Source organism: Oncorhynchus gorbuscha, linkage group LG14 (genome assembly GCF_021184085.1).
Source record: "Oncorhynchus gorbuscha isolate QuinsamMale2020 ecotype Even-year linkage group LG14, OgorEven_v1.0, whole genome shotgun sequence".
In the NCBI taxonomy this organism is placed as follows: Eukaryota; Metazoa; Chordata; class Actinopteri; order Salmoniformes; family Salmonidae; genus Oncorhynchus; species Oncorhynchus gorbuscha.
The window spans coordinates 21,807,525-21,824,727 of NC_060186.1; the positions used below are offsets into that span (position 1 = coordinate 21,807,525).

General features: G+C 44.4%; 1 protein-coding gene and 1 non-coding gene across 3 annotated transcripts in view; both read right to left on the minus strand.

Moving 5' to 3' along the window:
* LOC123994629 (metabotropic glutamate receptor 8-like) overlaps positions 1-17,203 on the minus strand; it is a 1,038,970-nt gene that overhangs the window by 452,115 nt on the left and 569,652 nt on the right. The gene's annotated exons all lie outside the window — the stretch shown is intronic.
* trnai-gau lies at positions 14,755-14,836 on the minus strand. The gene has a single exon. It is a non-coding gene; the product is annotated as a tRNA-Ile (tRNA).

Sequence of the window (17,203 nt, forward strand, 5' to 3'; positions counted from 1 at the left end):
AAATGTTTTGTGAAGAGGTTGGTGTTATAATCCACACATGCAGTTCATCGCCTTCACCACTCAGATACCAAGTCCTGTGCTCTCGCTGTGGCAGTCAGCAATTTTCCCAGTGTTTGTGAAAGTCAAAATCTTCCAGTGCCAAAATAAAGCACAGAAATTTAATTGTTACACGATGAGGATGGGATTAGAACCTATGCATGAAGAGCACAATGGATTAACAGTCCATCGCCCTAACCACTCAGCCACCTCATCCTGTATTTTGAAGTGGCAAATGAATTTAAAAAACTGTAGTTGCTGTATGTAAACCCTTGATTGAAATCAATGAAAGTTAGGCAGAGCAATGGCAAGGCCATGTGTCGATCCCATCGAGACATTTAACAAACGTGTTTTAAACCCTAGATTGAAATCAATGAAGTTTGGTAGAGCACTGGCAAGGCCATGTGTCGATCCCATCGAGACATTTAACAAACGTGTTGTCAGGCCGAGTGGTTTCAAGTGCTTGATTAAGTGTGTTGAGGTGTTGGTTCAAATCCCACCATTGAGGTTGCCCTTGGTGAAGCTATTCTCAATACCTGAATCTTATTAGTCACTCTAGGATTGCGCAGGGATTCTATATTCATGTGGGGCCATGTAAGAGAGGAAATAACAAAAGTTTTGTGAAGAGGTTGGTGTTATAATCCACACATGCAGTTCATCGCCTTCACCACTCAGATACCAAGTCCTGTGCTCTCGCTGTGACAGTCAGCAATTTTCCCAGTGTTTGTGAAAGTCAAAATCTTCCAGTGCCAAAATAAAGCACAGAATTTTAATTGTTATACAATGAGATTCTAACCCATGCATGCAGAGCACAATGGATTAGCAGTCCATGGCCTTAACCACTCAGATACCAAGTCCTGTGCTCTTCCTGTGGCAGTCAGCAATTTTCCCAGTGTTTGTGAACGTCAAAATCTTCCAGTGCCAAAAAAAGAACAGAAATTTAATTGTTACATGATGAGGATGGGATTTGAACCCATGCATGCAGAGCACAAAGAATTAGCAGTCCATCGCCTTAACCACTCAGATACCAAGTCCTGTGCTCTTCCTGTGGCAGTCAGCAATTTTCCCAGTGTTTGTGAAAGTCAAAATCTTCCAGTGCAAAAATAAAGCAAAGAAATGTAATTGTTACACGATGAAGATGGGATTCAAACCCATGCATGCAGAGCACAACGGATTAGCAGTCCATCACCTTAACCACTCCACCACCTCATCCTGAATTTTGGTAGTGGCAAATGACTTTAAAAAAACTGTTGTTGCTGTATGTAAACCCTTGATTGAAATCAATGAAAGTTAGGCAGAGCAATGGCAAGGCCATGTGTCGATCCCATCGAGACATTTAACAAACGTGTTGTCAGGCCGAGTGGTCTCAAGTGCTTGATTAAGTGTGTTGAGGTGTTCAGTTCAAATCCCACCATTGAGGTTGCCCTTGGTGAAGCTATTCTCAATACCTGAACCTTATTAGTCACTCTAGGATTGCGCAGGGATTCTATATTCATGTGGGGCCATGTAAGAGAGGAAATAACAAATGTTTGTGAAGAGGTTGGTGTCATATGTATTCCAAGATGGCGTAGCAGTCGGACGTGTGTTTAGTCTTGTCCCGTCCTGTCTAGTGTAAATATAGTTTTATTCGTTTTTCGTTCTGTATATATTTCGTACATATTTTAATCTCACTTTCTAACTGGAGCTGAATTTACTCTCCTGCAACCCGCATCACCCAATGTGGTACGGATCTGCTTTTTCTATACTTTACTTTAGAACCGGAACCCCCATCAGAAGCTAGCCAGCTCACTAGCTACTAGCTAGTACTCAGTTAGCCATTGCTAGCGGTCTTCAAAGCTAACTAGGACACCAGCGCGACATCAACCCAGAGCACATCAGACTGCTTTTCTCCGGATTCCTACCGCAAGCTCTGAACCTTTACACCGGATCATCGCAACTAGCTAGCTGCAATCCGAGTGGCTACTCCTGGCTAACGTCTCTGTCCCAAAACAAGCACCAATTAGCCTTGAGCTAGCCTCGAGCTAAGCCCATCTCCCGACTAGCCGAAGAGGCCCAACAATACCTCTTTTGCCAATTGGCCTGGACCCTTTACTGCCGACACGGAGCCCCGCCGATCCATCACGACTGGTCCGCCGACATAATCGTCCGAGGTGGTTTCAACAGGCTTTTCCGTTGCGACATCGCCAAAGATCCATCTGCCGGCCAAGGCCCGCGAGCTTTCTGAAACGCTGTGTCTCCAGCTCACCTAGCGTACTAGAGCACCTGTAGCATACTCCTGGGCTACAATTACCCGGGCGATTTGACAGGGAGTGCCACGACCGGTCTGTCGATGTCACCGCTTGAAGAGGAATAAACAGACCCACCCCATCGCGACGTCCCCCAAAGGTTAACTCTCTAGCCCTCGCTATCTCCCTGCTTGCTAATTCGGCCTGCTAACGGCTAGCTTGTCTAGCCCGGGCCTACGAACTGTTAGCTTGTTAGCACAGGCCTGCTAACCATCTGATTCACTGCATCCCAAACTCTCTGAACCCATTTACTTTCTATCTCTTTTTGATTTTTACTTTGTTTATACCTTCCGGAAACTTGCCTCACCCACTGTGGTACGGAATCGCTGTTACTTTTAATTTTAATTTTATTTTTATGACACACTCAAGAACCTCCAGACGCTAACCAGCTAACTAGCTACAAGCTATTTAGTCATTGTTAGTTAAAAAAAAAAAAAAAAAAAGGAACCCTGCGCTTGGGCAGAACCTGGATAACACTCGCCAGCCCAGCCCCCTGCCCCATCCACCACTGCCCCCTGGACACTGATCTCTTGGCTACATAGCTGACGCACAGCCTTTCTCTCTTTCAGTGAGAACTGGACTGCCCATTAATCACGGTACTCCACTCTGCTTGTTTGTTTTATCTGTCGGCCCAGTTGCCTAGTCAACGCCATTTTACCTGCTGTTTGTTGTGCTAGCTGATTAGCCTCGCCCACTGTTTTTAGCTAGCTTTCTCAATTCAACACCTGTGACTACTGTATGCCTCGCTGTATGTCTCTCCCAAATGTCAATATGCCCTGTATACTGTTGTTCAGGTTAGTTATCATTGTTTTAGTTCACAATGGAGCCCCTAGATCCACTCTGCATACCCCTGTTACCTCCCTCGTCCCACCCCCCACACATGCGGTGACCTCACCCATTACAACCAGCATTTCCAGAGATACAACCTCTCTCATCATCACCCAATGCCTGGGCTTACCTCCGCTGTACCCGCACCCCACCATACCCCTGTCTGCGCATTATGCCCTGAATATATTCTACCATGCCCAGAAACCTGCTCCTCTTATCCTCTGCCCCCAACGCTCTAGGCGACCAGTTTTGATAGCCTTTAGCCGTACCCTCATACTACTCCTTCTCTGTTCCGCGGGTGATGTGGAGGTAAACCCAGGCCCCGCATGTCCCCAGGTACCCTCATTTGCTGACTTCTGTGATCGAAAAGTCTTGGTTTTATGCATGTCAACATCAGAAGCCTCCTCCCTAAGTTTGTTTTACTCACTGCTTTAGCACACTCTGCTAACCCTGATGTCCTTGCCGTGTCTGAATCCTGGCTCAGGAAGACCACCAAAATTCAGAGATTTCCATACCCAACTATAACATCTTCCGTCAAGATAGAACTGCTAAAGGGGGAGGAGTTGCAGTCTACTGCAGAGATAGCCTGCAAAGTAATGTCATACTTTCCAGGTCCATACCCAAACAGTTTGAACTACTAATTTTGAAAATTACTCTCTCCAGAAACAAGTCTCTCACTGTTGCCGCCTGCTACCGACCCCCTCAGCTCCCAGCTGTGCCCTGGACACCATTTGTGAATTGATCGCCCCCATCTAGCTTCAGAGTTCGTTCTGTTAGGTGACCTAAACTGGGATATGCTTAACACCCCGGCAGTCCTACAATCTAAGCTAGATGCCCTCAATCTCACTCAAATCATCAAGGAACCCACCAGGTACAACCCTAACTCTGTAAACAAGGGCACCCTCATAGACGTCATCCTGACCAACTGGCCCTCCAAATATACCTCTGCTGTCTTCAACCAGGATCTCAGCGATCACTGCCTCATCGCCTGTATCCGCCACGGAGCCGCAGTCAAACGACCACCCTCATCACTGTCAAACGCTCCCTAAAACACTTCTGTGAGCAGGCCTTTCTAATCGACATGGCCCGGGTATCCTGGAAGGACATTGACCTCATCCCGTCAGTTGAGGATGCATGGTCATTCTTTAAAAGTAACTTCCTCACCATTTTAGATAAGCATGCTCCGTTCAAAAATGCAGAACCAAGAACAGATACAGCCCTTGGTTCACTCCAGACCTGACTGCCCTCGACCAGCACAAAAACATCCTGTGGCGGACTGCAATAGCATCGAATAGCCCCCGTGATATGCAACTGTTCAGGGAAGTCAGGAACCAATACACGCAGTCAGTCAGGAAAGCTAAGGCCAGCTTCTTCAGGCAGAAGTTTGCATCCTGTAGCTCCAACTCCAAAAAGTTCTGGGACACTGTGAAGTCCATGGAGAACAAGAGCACCTCCTCCCAGCTGCCCACTGCTCTGAGGCTAGGAAACACGGTCTCCACCGATAAATCCATGATTATCGAAAACTTCAATAAACACTTCTCAACGGCTGGCCATGCCTTCCGCCTGGCTACTCCAACCTCGGCCAACAGCTCCGCCCGTAGCTCCTCACCCAAGCCTCTCCAGGTTCTCCTTTACCCAAATCCAGATAGCAGATGTTCTGAAAGAGCTGCAAAACCTGGACCCGTACAAATCAGCTGGGCTTGACAATCTGGACCCGCTATTTCTGAAACGATCTGCCGCCATTGTCGCAACCCCTATTACCAGCCTGTTCAACCTCTCTTTCATATCGTCTGAGATCCCCAAGGATTGGAAAGCTGCCGCAGTCATCCCTCTCTTCAAAGGGGGAGACACCCTGGACCCAAACTGTTACAGACCTATATCCATCCTGCCCTGCCTATCTAAGGTCTTCGAAAGCCAAGTCAACAAACAGGTCACTGACCATCTCGAATCCCACCGTACCTTCTCCGCTGTGCAATCTGGTTTCCGAGCCGGTCACGGGTGCACCTCAGCCACACTCAAGGTACTAAACGATATCATAACCGCCATCGATAAAAGACAGTACTGTGCAGCCGTCTTCATCGACCTCGCCAAGGCTTTCGACTCTGTCAATCACCATATTCTTATCGGCAGACTCTACAGCCTCGGTTTTTCGGATGACTGCCTTGACTGGTTCACCAATTACTTTGCAGACAGAGTTCAGTGTGTCAAATCGGAGGGCATGCTGTCCGGTCCTCTGGCAGTCTCTATGGGGGTGCCACAGGGTTCAATTCTCGGGCCGACTCTTTTCTCTGTGTATATCAATGATGTTGCTCTTGCTGCGGGCGATTCCCTGATCCACCTCTACGCAGACGACACCATTCTATATACTTTCGGCCCGTCATTGGACACTGTGCTATCTAACCTCCAAACGAGCTTCAATGCCATACAGCACTCCTTCCGTGGCCTCCAACTGCTCTTAAATGCGAGTAAAACCAAATGCATGCTTTTCAACCGATCGCTGCCTGCACCCGCATGCCCGACTAGCATCACCACCCTGGATGGTTCCGACCTTGAATATGTGGACATCTATAAGTACCTAGGTGTCTGGCTAGACTGCAAACTCTCCTTCCAGACCCACATCAAACATCTCCAATCGAAAATCAAATCAAGAGTCGGCTTTCTATTCCGCAACAAAGCCTCCTTCACTCACGCTGCCAAGCTTACCCTAGTTAAACTGACTATCCTACCGATCCTCGACTTCGGCGATGTCATCTACAAAATGGCTTCCAACACTCTACTCAGCAAACTGGATGCAGTCTATCACAGTGCCATCCGTTTTGTCACTAAAGCACCTTATACCACCCACCACTGCGACTTGTATGCTCTAGTCGGCTGGCCCTCACTACATATTCGTCGCCAGACCCACTGGCTCCAGGTCATCTACAAGTCCATGCTAGGTAAAGCTCCGCCTTATCTCAGTTCACTGGTCACGATGGCAACACCCATCCGTAGCACGCGCTCTAGCAGGTGTATGTCACTGATCATCCCTAAAGCCAACACATCATTTGGCCGCCTTTCGTTCCAGTACTCTGCTGCCTGTGACTGGAACGAATTGCAAAAATCGCTGAAGTTGGAGACTTTTATCTCCCTCACCAACTTCAAACATCAGCTATCCGAGCAGCTAACCGATCGCTGCAGCTGTACATAGTCTATAGGAAAATAGCCCACCCACTTTCACCTACCTCATTCCCATACTTTTTTTATACTGTTTTTATTTATTTATTTTTCTGCTCTTTTGCACACCAATATCTCTACCTGTACATGACCTGATCATTTATCACTCCAGTGTTAATCTGCAAAACTGTATTATTCGCCTACCTCCTCATGCCTTTTGCACACATTGTATATAGACTGCCCATTTTTTTTCTACTGTGTTATTGACTTGTTAATTGTTTATTCCATGTGTAACTCTGTGTTGTCTGTTCACACTGCTATGCTTTTATCTTGGCCAGGTCGCAGTTGCAAATGAGAACTTGTTCTCAACTAGCCTACCTGGTTAAATAAAGGTGAAATAAAATAAAAAATAAAAAAATAATACACACATGCAGTTCATCGCCTTCACCACTCAGATACCAAGTCCTGTGCTCTCGCTGTGGCAGTCAGCAATTTTACCAGTGTTTGTGAATGTCAAAATCTTCCAGTGCCAAAATAAAGCACAGAAATTTTAATTGTTTCTAACACATGCATGCAGAGCACAATGGATTAGCAATGAGATTCTAACCCATGCATGCAGAGCACAATGGATTAGCAGTCCATCGCCTTAACCACTCAGATACCAAGTCCTGTGCTCTCGCTGTGGCAGTCAGCAATTTTACCAGTGTTTGTGAAAGTCAAAATCTTCCAGTGCCAAAATAAAGCACAGAAATGTAATTGTTACACGATGAGGATGGGACTCAAATCCATGAATGTAGAGCACAATGGATTAGCAGTCCATCGCCTTAACCACTCAGATAACAAGTCCTGTGCTCTCGCTGCGGCAGTCAGCAATTTTCCCAGTGTTTGTGAAAGTCAAAATCTTCCAGTGCCAAAATAAAGCACAGAATTTTAATTGTTATACAATGAGATTCTAACCCATGCATGCAGAGCACAATGGATTAGCAGTCCATCGCCTTAACCACTCAGATACCAAGTCCTGTGCTCTCGCTGTGGCAGTCAGCAATTTTACCAGTGTTTGTGAAAGTCAAAATCTTCCAGTGCCAAAATAAAGCACAGAATTTTAATTGTTATACAATGAGATTCTAACACATGCATGCAGAGCACAATGGATTAGCAGTTCATCGCCTTCACCACTCAGATACCAAGTCCTGTGCTCTCGCTGTGGCAGTCAGCAATTTTACCAGTGTTTGTGAAATTCAAAATCTTCCAGTGCCAAAATAAAGCACAGAATTTTAATTGTTACACAATGAGGATGGGATTCAAACCCATGCATGCAGAGCACAATGGGTTAGCAGTCCATCGCCTCAGCCACTCGGCCAACTCATCCTGGCAAATTAATAAAAAAAACTGTAGTTGCTGTATGTAAACCCTAGATTGAAATCAATGAAAGTTAGGCAGAGCAATGGCAAGGCCATGTGTCGATCCCATCGAGTCATTTAACAAACGTGTTGTCAGGCCGAGTGGTCTCAAGTGCTTGATTTAGTGTGTTGAGGTGTCGGTTCAAATCCCACCATTGAGGTTGCCCTTGGTGAAACTATTCTTCAATACCTGAATCCTATTAGTCACTCTAGGATTGCGCAGGGATTCTATATTCATGTGGGGCCATCTAAGAGTGGAAATAACAAATGTTTTGTGAAGAGGTTGGTGTTATAATCCACACATGCAGTTCATCGCCTTCACCACTCAGATACCACGTCCTGTGCTCTCGCTGTGGCAGTCAGCAATTCTACAAGGGTTTGTGAAAGTCAAAATCTTCCAGTGCCAAAAAAAGCACAGTATTTTACTTGCTACACGATGATATTGGGATTCAAACCCATGCATGCAGAGCACAATGGATTAGCAGTCCATCGCCTTACCCACTCGGCCACCTCATCCTGTATTTTGAAGTGGCAAATGAGTTTAAAAAACTGTAGGTGCAGTATGTAAACGCTAGATTGAAATCAATGAAAGTTCGGCAGAGCAATGGCAAGGCCATGTGTCGATCCCATCGAGACATTTAACAAACGTGTTGTCAGGCCGAGTGGTCTCAAGTGTTTGATTAAGTGTGTTGAGGTGTTCGGTTCAAATCCCACCATTGAGGTTGCCCTTGTGTACCTATTCTTCAATACCTGAATCTTATTAGTCACGCTAGGATTGCGCAGGGATTCTATATTCATGTTGGGCCATGTAAGAGAGGAAATAAGAAATGTTTTGTGAAGAGGTTAGTTTTATAATCCACACATGCAGTTCATCGCCTTCACCACTCAGATACCACGTCCTGTGCTCTCGCTGTGGCAGTCAGCAATTCTACAAGGGTTTGTGAAAGTCAAAATCTTCCAGTGCCAAAAAAAGTACAGTATTTTACTTGCTACACGATGATATTGGGATTCAAACCCATGCATGCAGAGCACAATGGATTAGCAGTCCATCGCCTTAACCACTCGGCCACTTAACCAGCAGTGTTTGTGAAAGTCAAAATCTTCCAGTGCCAAAATAAATCACAGAAATTTAATTGTTACACGATGAGGATGGGATTCGAACCAATGCATGCAGAGCACAATGGATTAGCAGTCCATCGCCTTAACCACTCAGATACCAAGTCCTGTGCTCACGCTGTGGCAGTCAGCAATTTTCCCAGTGTTTGTGAAAGTCAAAATCTTCCAGTGCAAAAATAAAGCACAGAAATGTAATTGTTACACGATGAAGATGGGATTCGAACCCATGCATGCATAGCACAATGGATTAGCAGCCCATCGGCTTAACCACTCGGCCACCTCATCCTTTATTTTGAAATGGCAAATGAATTTAAAAAACTGTAGTTGCTGTATGTAAACCCTAGATTGAAATCAATGAAAGTTCGGCAGAGCAATGGCAAGGCCATGTGTCGATCCCATCGAGACATTTAACAAACGTGTTGTCAGGCCGAGTGGTCTCAAGTGCTTGATTAAGTGTGTTGAGGTGTCGGTTCAAATCCCACCATTGAGGTTGCCCTTGGTGAAGCTATTCTCAAAAACCTGAATCCTATTAGTCACTCTAGGATTGCGCAGGGATTCTATATTCATGTTGGGCCATGTAAGAGAGGAAATAACAAATGTTTTGTGAAGAGGTTAGTGTTATAATCCACACATGCAGTTCATCGCCTTCACCACTCAGATACCAAGTCCTGTGCTCTCGCTGCGGCAGTCAGCAATTTTCCCAGTGTTTGTGAAAGTCAAAATCTTCCAGTGCCAAAATAAAGCACAGAAACGTAATTGTTACACAATGAGGATGGGATTCAAACCCATGCATGCAGAGCACAATGAATTAGCAGTCCATCGCCTTAACCACTCGGCCACCTCATCCTTTATTTTGGATTGGCAAATTAATTAAAAAAACTGTAGTTGCTGTATGTAAACCCTAGATTGAAATCAATGAAAGTTTCGTAGAGCACTGGCAAGGCCATGTGTCGATCCCATCGAGACATTTAACAAACGTGTTGTCAGGCCGAGTGGTCTCAAGTGCTTGATTAAGTGTGTTGAGGTGTTCGGTTCAAATCCCACCATTGAGGTTGCCCTTGGTGAAGCTATTCTCAATACCTGAATCCTATTAGTCACTCTAGGATTGCGCAGGGATTCTATATTCATGTGGGGCCATGTAAGAGAGGAAATAACACATGTTTTGTGAAGAGGTTGGTGTTATAATCCACACATGCAGTTCATCGCCTTCACCACTCAGATACCAAGTCCTGTGCTCTCGCTGTGGCAGTCAGGAATTTTACCAGTGTTTGTGAAAGTCAAAATCTTCCAGTGCCAAAATAAAGCACAGAAATTTAATTGCTACACGATGAGGATGGGATTCGAACCCATGCATACAGAGCACAATGGATTAGCAGTCCATCGCCTTAACCACTCAGATACCAAATCCTGTTTTCTCGCTGTGGCAGTCAGCAATTTTACCAGTGGTTGTGAAAGTCAAAATCTTCCAGTGCCAAAATAAAGCACAGAAATTTAATTGCTACACGATTAGGATGGGATTCGAACCCATGCATGCAGAGCACAATGGATTAGCAGTCCATCTCCTTAACCACTCAGATACCAAGTCCTGTGCTCTCGCTGTGGCAGTCAGCAATTTTACCAGTGTTTGTGAAAGTCAAAATCTTCCAGTGCCAAAATAAAGCAAAGAAATTTAATTGTTACACAATGAGGATGGGATTCCAACCCATGCATGCAGAGCACAATGGATTAGCAGTCCATCTCCTTAACCATTCAGCCACCTCATCCTGTATTTTGAAGTGGCAAATGAATTAAAAAAACTGTAGTTGCTGTATGTAAACCCTAGATTGAAATCAATGAAAGTTAGGCAGAGCAATGGCAAGGCCATGTGTCGATCCCATCGAGACATTTAACAAACGTGTTGTCAGGCCGAGTGGTCTCAAGTGTTTGATTTAGTGTGTTGAGGTGTCGGTTCAAATCCCACCATTGAGGTTGCCCTTGGTGAAACTATTCTTCAATACCTGAATCCTATTAGTCACTCTAGGATTGCGCAGGGATTCTATATTCATGTGGGGCCATGTAAGAGTGGAAATAACAAATGTTTCGTGAAGAGGTTGGTGTTATAATCCACACATGCAGTTCATCGCCTTCACCACTCAGATACCAAGTCCTGTGCTCTCGCTGTGGCAGTCAGCAATTCTACAAGGGTTTGTGAAAGTCAAAATCTTCCAGTGCCAAAATAAAGCACAGCATTTTACTTGTTACACGATGAGGATGGGATTCAAAACCATGCATGCAGTGCACAATGGATTAGCAGTCCATCGCCTTAACCACTCGGCCACCTCATCCTGTATTTTGAAGTGGCAAATGAGTTTAAAAAACTGTAGGTGCAGTATGTAAACCCTAGATTGAAATCAATGAAAGTTAGGCAGAGCAATGGCAAGGCCATGTGTCGATCCCATCGAGACATTTAAGAAACGTGTTGTCAGGCCGAGTGGTCTCAAGTGCTTGATTAAGTGTGTTGAGGTGTCGGTTCAAATCCCACCATTGAGGTTGCCCTTGGTGAAGCTATTCTCAAAAACCTGAATCCTATTAGTCACTCTAGGATTGCGCAGGGATTCTATATTCATGTTGGGCCATGTAAGAGAGGAAATAACAGATGTTTTGTGAAGAGGTTGGTGTTATAATCCACACATGCAGTTCATCGCCTTCACCACTCAGATACCAAGTCCTGTGCTCTCGCTGTGGCAGTCAGCAATTTTACCAGTGTTTGTGAAAGTCAAAATCTTCCAGTGACAAAATAAAGCACAGAAATGTAATTGTTACACAATGAGGATGGGATTCAAACCCATGCATACAGAGCACAATGGATTAGCAGTCCATCGCCTTAACCACTCAGATAACAAGTCCTGTGCTCTCGCTGCGGCAGTCAGCAATTTTCCCAGTGTTTGTGAAAGTCAAAATCTTCCAGTGCCAAAATAAAGCACAGAAATGTAATTGTTACACAATGAGGATGGGATTCAAACCCATGCATGCAGAGCACAATGAATTAGCAGTCCATCGCCTTAACCACTCGGCCACCTCATCCTTTATTCTGGATTGGCAAATTAATTTAAAAAACTGTAGTTGCTGTATGTAAACCCTAGATTGAAATCAATGAAAGTTTGGTAGAGCACTGGCAAGGCCATGTGTCGATCCCATCGAGACATTTAACAAACGTGTTGTCAGGCCGAGTGGTCTCAAGTGCTTGATTAAGTGTGTTGAGGTGTTCGGTTCAAATCCCACCATTGAGGTTGCCCTTGGTGAAGCTATTCTCAATACCTGAATCCTATTAGTCACTCTAGGATTGCGCAGGGATTCTATATTCATGTGGGGCCATGTAAGAGAGGAAATAACAAATGTTTTGTGAAGAGGTTGGTGTTATAATCCACACATGCAGTTCATCGCCTTCACCACTCAGATACCAAGTCCTGTGCTCTCGCTGTGGCAGTCAGGAATTTTACCAGTGTTTGTGAAAGTCAAAATCTTCCAGTGCCAAAATAAACCTCAGAAATTTAATTGCTACACAATGAGGATGGGATTCGAACCCATGAATACAGAGCACAATGGATTAGCAGTCCATCGCCTTAACCACTCAGATACCAAATCCTGTGTTCTTGCTGTGGCAGTCAGCAATTTTACCAGTGGTTGTGAAAGTCAAAATCTTCCAGTGCCAAAATAAAGCACAGAAATTTAATTGCTACACGATGAGGATGGGATTCGAACCCATGCATGCAGAGCACAATGGATTAGCAGTCCATCGCCTTAACCACTCAGATACCAAGTCCTGTGCTCGCACTGTGGCAGTCAGCAATTTTCCCAGTGTTTGTGAAAGTCAAAATCTTCCAGTGCAAAAATAAAGCACAGAAATGTAATTGTTACACGATGAAGATGGGATTCGAACCCATGCATGCATAGCACAATGGATTAGCAGCCCATCGGCTTAACCACTCGGCCACCTCATCATTTATTTTGAATTGGCAAATGAATTTAAAAAACTGTAGTTGCTGTATGTAAACCCTAGATTGAAATCAATGAAAGTTCGGCAGAGCAATGGCAAGGCCATGTGTCGATCCCATCGAGACATTTAACAAACGTGTTGTCAGGCCGAGTGGTCTCAAGTGCTTGATTAAGTGTGTTGAGGTGTCGGTTCAAATCCCACCATTGAGGTTGCCCTTGGTGAAGCTATTCTCAATACCTGAATCCTATTAGTCACTCTAGGATTGCGCAGGGATTCTATATTCATGTGGGGCCATGTAAGAGTGGAAATAACAAATGTTTCGTGAAGAGGTTGGTGTTCTAATCCACACATGCAGTTCATCGCCTTCACCACTCAGATACCAAGTCCTGTGCTCTCGCTGTGGCAATTAGCAATTTTACCAGTGTTTGTGAAAGTCAAAATCTTCCAGTGCCAAAACAAAGCACAGAAATGTAATTGTTACACGATGAGGATGGGATTCAAACCCATGCATGCAGAGCACAATGGATTAGCAGTCCATCGCCTTAACCACTCAGATACCAAGTCCTCTGCTCTCGCTGTGGCAGTCAGCAATTTTACCAGTGTTTGTGAAAGTCAAAATCTTCCAGTGCCAAAATAAAGCACAGAAATTTAATTGTTACACAACGAGGATGGGATTCCAACCCATGCATGCAGAGCACAATGGATTAGCAGTCCATCTCCTTAACCATTCAGCAACCTCATCCTGTATTTTGAAGTGGCAAATGAATTTAAAAAACTGTAGTTGCTGTATGTAAACCCTAGATTGAAATCAATGAAAGTTCGGCAGAGCAATGGCAAGGCCATGTGTCGATCCCATCGAGGCATTTAACAAACGTGTTGTCATGCCGAGTGGTCTCAAGTGCTTGATTAAGTGTGTTGAGGTGACGGTTCAAATTCCACCATTGAGGTTGCCCTAGGTGAAGCTATTCTTCAATACCTGAATCGTATTAGTCACTCTAGGATTGCGCAGGGATTCTATATTCATGTGGGGCCATGTAAGAGAGGAAATAACAAATGTTTTGTGAAGAGGTTGGTGTTATAATCCACACATGCAGTTCATCGCCTTCACCACTCAGATACCAAGTCCTGTGCTCTCGCTGCGGCAGTCAGCAATTTTACCAGTGTTTGTGAAAGTCAAAATCTTCCAGTGCCAAAATAAAGCACAGAAATGTAATTGTTACACAATGAGGATGGGATTCAAACCCATGCATGAAGAGCACAATGGATTAGCAGTCCATCTCCTTAACCATTCAGCCACCTCATCCTTTATTTTGAAGTGGCAAATTAATTTAAAAAACTGTAGTTGCTGTATGTAAACCCTAGATTGAAATCAATGAAAGTTCGGCAGAGCAATGGCAAGGCCATGTGTCGATCCCATCGAGGCATTTAACAAACGTGTTGTCATGCCGAGTGGTCTCAAGTGCTTGATTAAGTGTGTTTAGGTGTTCGGTTCAAATCCCACCATTGAGGTTGCGCTTGGTGAAGCTATTCTCAATACCTGAATCGTATTAGTCACTCTAGGATTGCGCAGGGATTCTATATTCATATGGGGCCATGTAAGAGAGGAAATAACAAATGTTTCGTGAAGAGGTTGGTGTTATAATCCACACATGCAGTTCATCGCCTTCACCAGTCAGATACCAAGTCCTGTGCTCTCGCTGTGGCAGTCAGGAATTTTACCAGTGTTTGTGAAAGTCAAAATCTTCCAGTGCCAAAATAAAGCACAGCAATGTAATTGTTACACGATGAGGATGGGACTCAAATCCATGAATGTAGAGCACAATGGATTAGCAGTCCATCGCCTTAACCACTCAGATACCAAGTCCTGTGCTCTCGCTGTGGCAGTCAGCAATTTTACCAGTGTTTGTGAAAGTCAAAATCTTCCAGTGCCAAAATAAAGCACAGAAATTTAATTGTTACACGATGAGGATGGGATTCAAACCCATGCATGCAGAGCACAATGGATTATCAGTCCATCGCCTTAACCATTCAGCCACCTCATCCTTTATTTTGAAGTGGCAAATGAATTTAAAAAACTGTAGTTGCTGTAGATTGAAATCAATGAAAGTTCGGCAGAGCAATGGCAAGGCCATGTGTCGATCCCATCGAGACATTTAACAAACGTGTTGTCATGCCGAGTGGTCTCAAGTGCTTGATTAAGTGTGTTGAGGTGTCGGTTCAAATTCCACCATTGAGGTTGCGCTTGGTGAAGCTATTCTCAATACCTGAATCCTATTAGTCACTCTAGGATTGCGCAGGGATTCTATATTCATGTTGGGCCATGTAAGAGAGGAAATAACAAATGTTTCGTGAAGAGGTTGGTGTTATAATCCACACATGCAGTTCATCGCCTTCACCACTCAGATACCAAGTCCTGTGCTCTCGCTGTGGCAGTCAGCAATTCTACAAGGGTTTGTGAAAGTCAAAATCTTCCAGTGCCAAAATAAAGCACAGCATTTTACTTGTTACACGATGAGGATGGGATTCAAAACCATGCATGCAGTGCACAATGGATTAGCAGTCCATCGCCTTAACCACTCGGCCACCTCATCCTGTATTTTGAAGAGGCAAATGAGTTTAAAAAACTGTAGGTGCAGTATGTAAACCCTAGATTGAAATCAATGAAAGTTAGGCAGAGCAATGGCAAGGCCATGTGTCGATCCCATCGAGACATTTAAGAAACGTGTTGTCAGGCCGAGTGGTCTCAAGTGCTTGATTAAGTGTGTTGAGGTGTCGGTTCAAATCCCACCATTGAGGTTGCCCTTGGTGAAGCTATTCTCAAAAACCTGAATCCTATTAGTCACTCTAGGATTGCGCAGGGATTCTATATTCATGTTGGGCCATGTAAGAGAGGAAATAACAAATGTTTTGTGAAGAGGTTGGTGTTATAATCCACACATGCAGTTCATCGCCTTCACCACTCAGATACCAAGTCCTGTGCTCTCGCTGTGGCAGTCAGCAATTTTACCAGTGTTTGTGAAAGTCAAAATCTTCCAGTGACAAAATAAAGCACAGAAATGTAATTGTTACACGATGAGGATGGGATTCAAACCCATGCATACAGAGCACAATGGATTAGCAGTCCATCGCCTTAACCACTCAGATAACAAGTCCTGTGCTCTCGCTGCGGCAGTCAGCAATTTTCCCAGTGTTTGTGAAAGTCAAAATCTTCCAGTGCCAAAATAAAGCACAGAAATGTAATTGTTACACAATGAGGATGGGATTCAAACCCATGCATGCAGAGCACAATGAATTAGCAGTCCATCGCCTTAACCACTCGGCCACCTCATCCTTTATTCTGGATTGGCAAATTAATTTAAAAAACTGTAGTTGCTGTATGTAAACCCTAGATTGAAATCAATGAAAGTTTGGTAGAGCACTGGCAAGGCCATGTGTCGATCCCATCGAGACATTTAACAAACGTGTTGTCAGGCCGAGTGGTCTCAAGTGCTTGATTAAGTGTGTTGAGGTGTTCGGTTCAAATCCCACCATTGAGGTTGCCCTTGGTGAAGCTATTCTCAATACCTGAATCCTATTAGTCACTCTAGGATTGCGCAGGGATTCTATATTCATGTGGGGCCATGTAAGAGAGGAAATAACAAATGTTTTGTGAAGAGGTTGGTGTTATAATCCACACATGCAGTTCATCGCCTTCACCACTCAGATACCAAGTCCTGTGCTCTCGCTGTGGCAGTCAGGAATTTTACCAGTGTTTGTGAAAGTCAAAATCTTCCAGTGCCAAAATAAACCTCAGAAATTTAATTGCTACACAATGAGGATGGGATTCGAACCCATGAATACAGAGCACAATGGATTAGCAGTCCATCGCCTTAACCACTCAGATACCAAATCCTGTGTTCTTGCTGTGGCAGTCAGCAATTTTACCAGTGGTTGTGAAAGTCAAAATCTTCCAGTGCCAAAATAAAGCACAGAAATTTAATTGCTACACGATGAGGATGGGATTCGAACCCATGCATGCAGAGCACAATGGATTAGCAGTCCATCTCCTTAACCACTAAGATACCAAATCCTGTGTTCTCGCTGCGGCAGTCAGCAATTTTCCCAGTGTTTGTGAAAGTCAAAATCTTCCAGTGCCAAAATAAAGAACAGAAATGTAATTGTTACATGATGAGGATGGGATTCGAACCAATGTATGCAGAGCACAATGGATTAGCAGTCCATCGCCTTAACCACTCAGATACCAAGTCCTGTGCTCGCACTGTGGCAGTCAGCAATTTTCCCAGTGTTTGTGAAAGTCAAAATCTTCCAGTGCAAAAATAAAGCACAGAAATGTAATTGTTACACGATGAAGATGGGATTCGAACCCATGCATGCATAGCACAATGGATTAGCAGCCCATCGGCTTAACC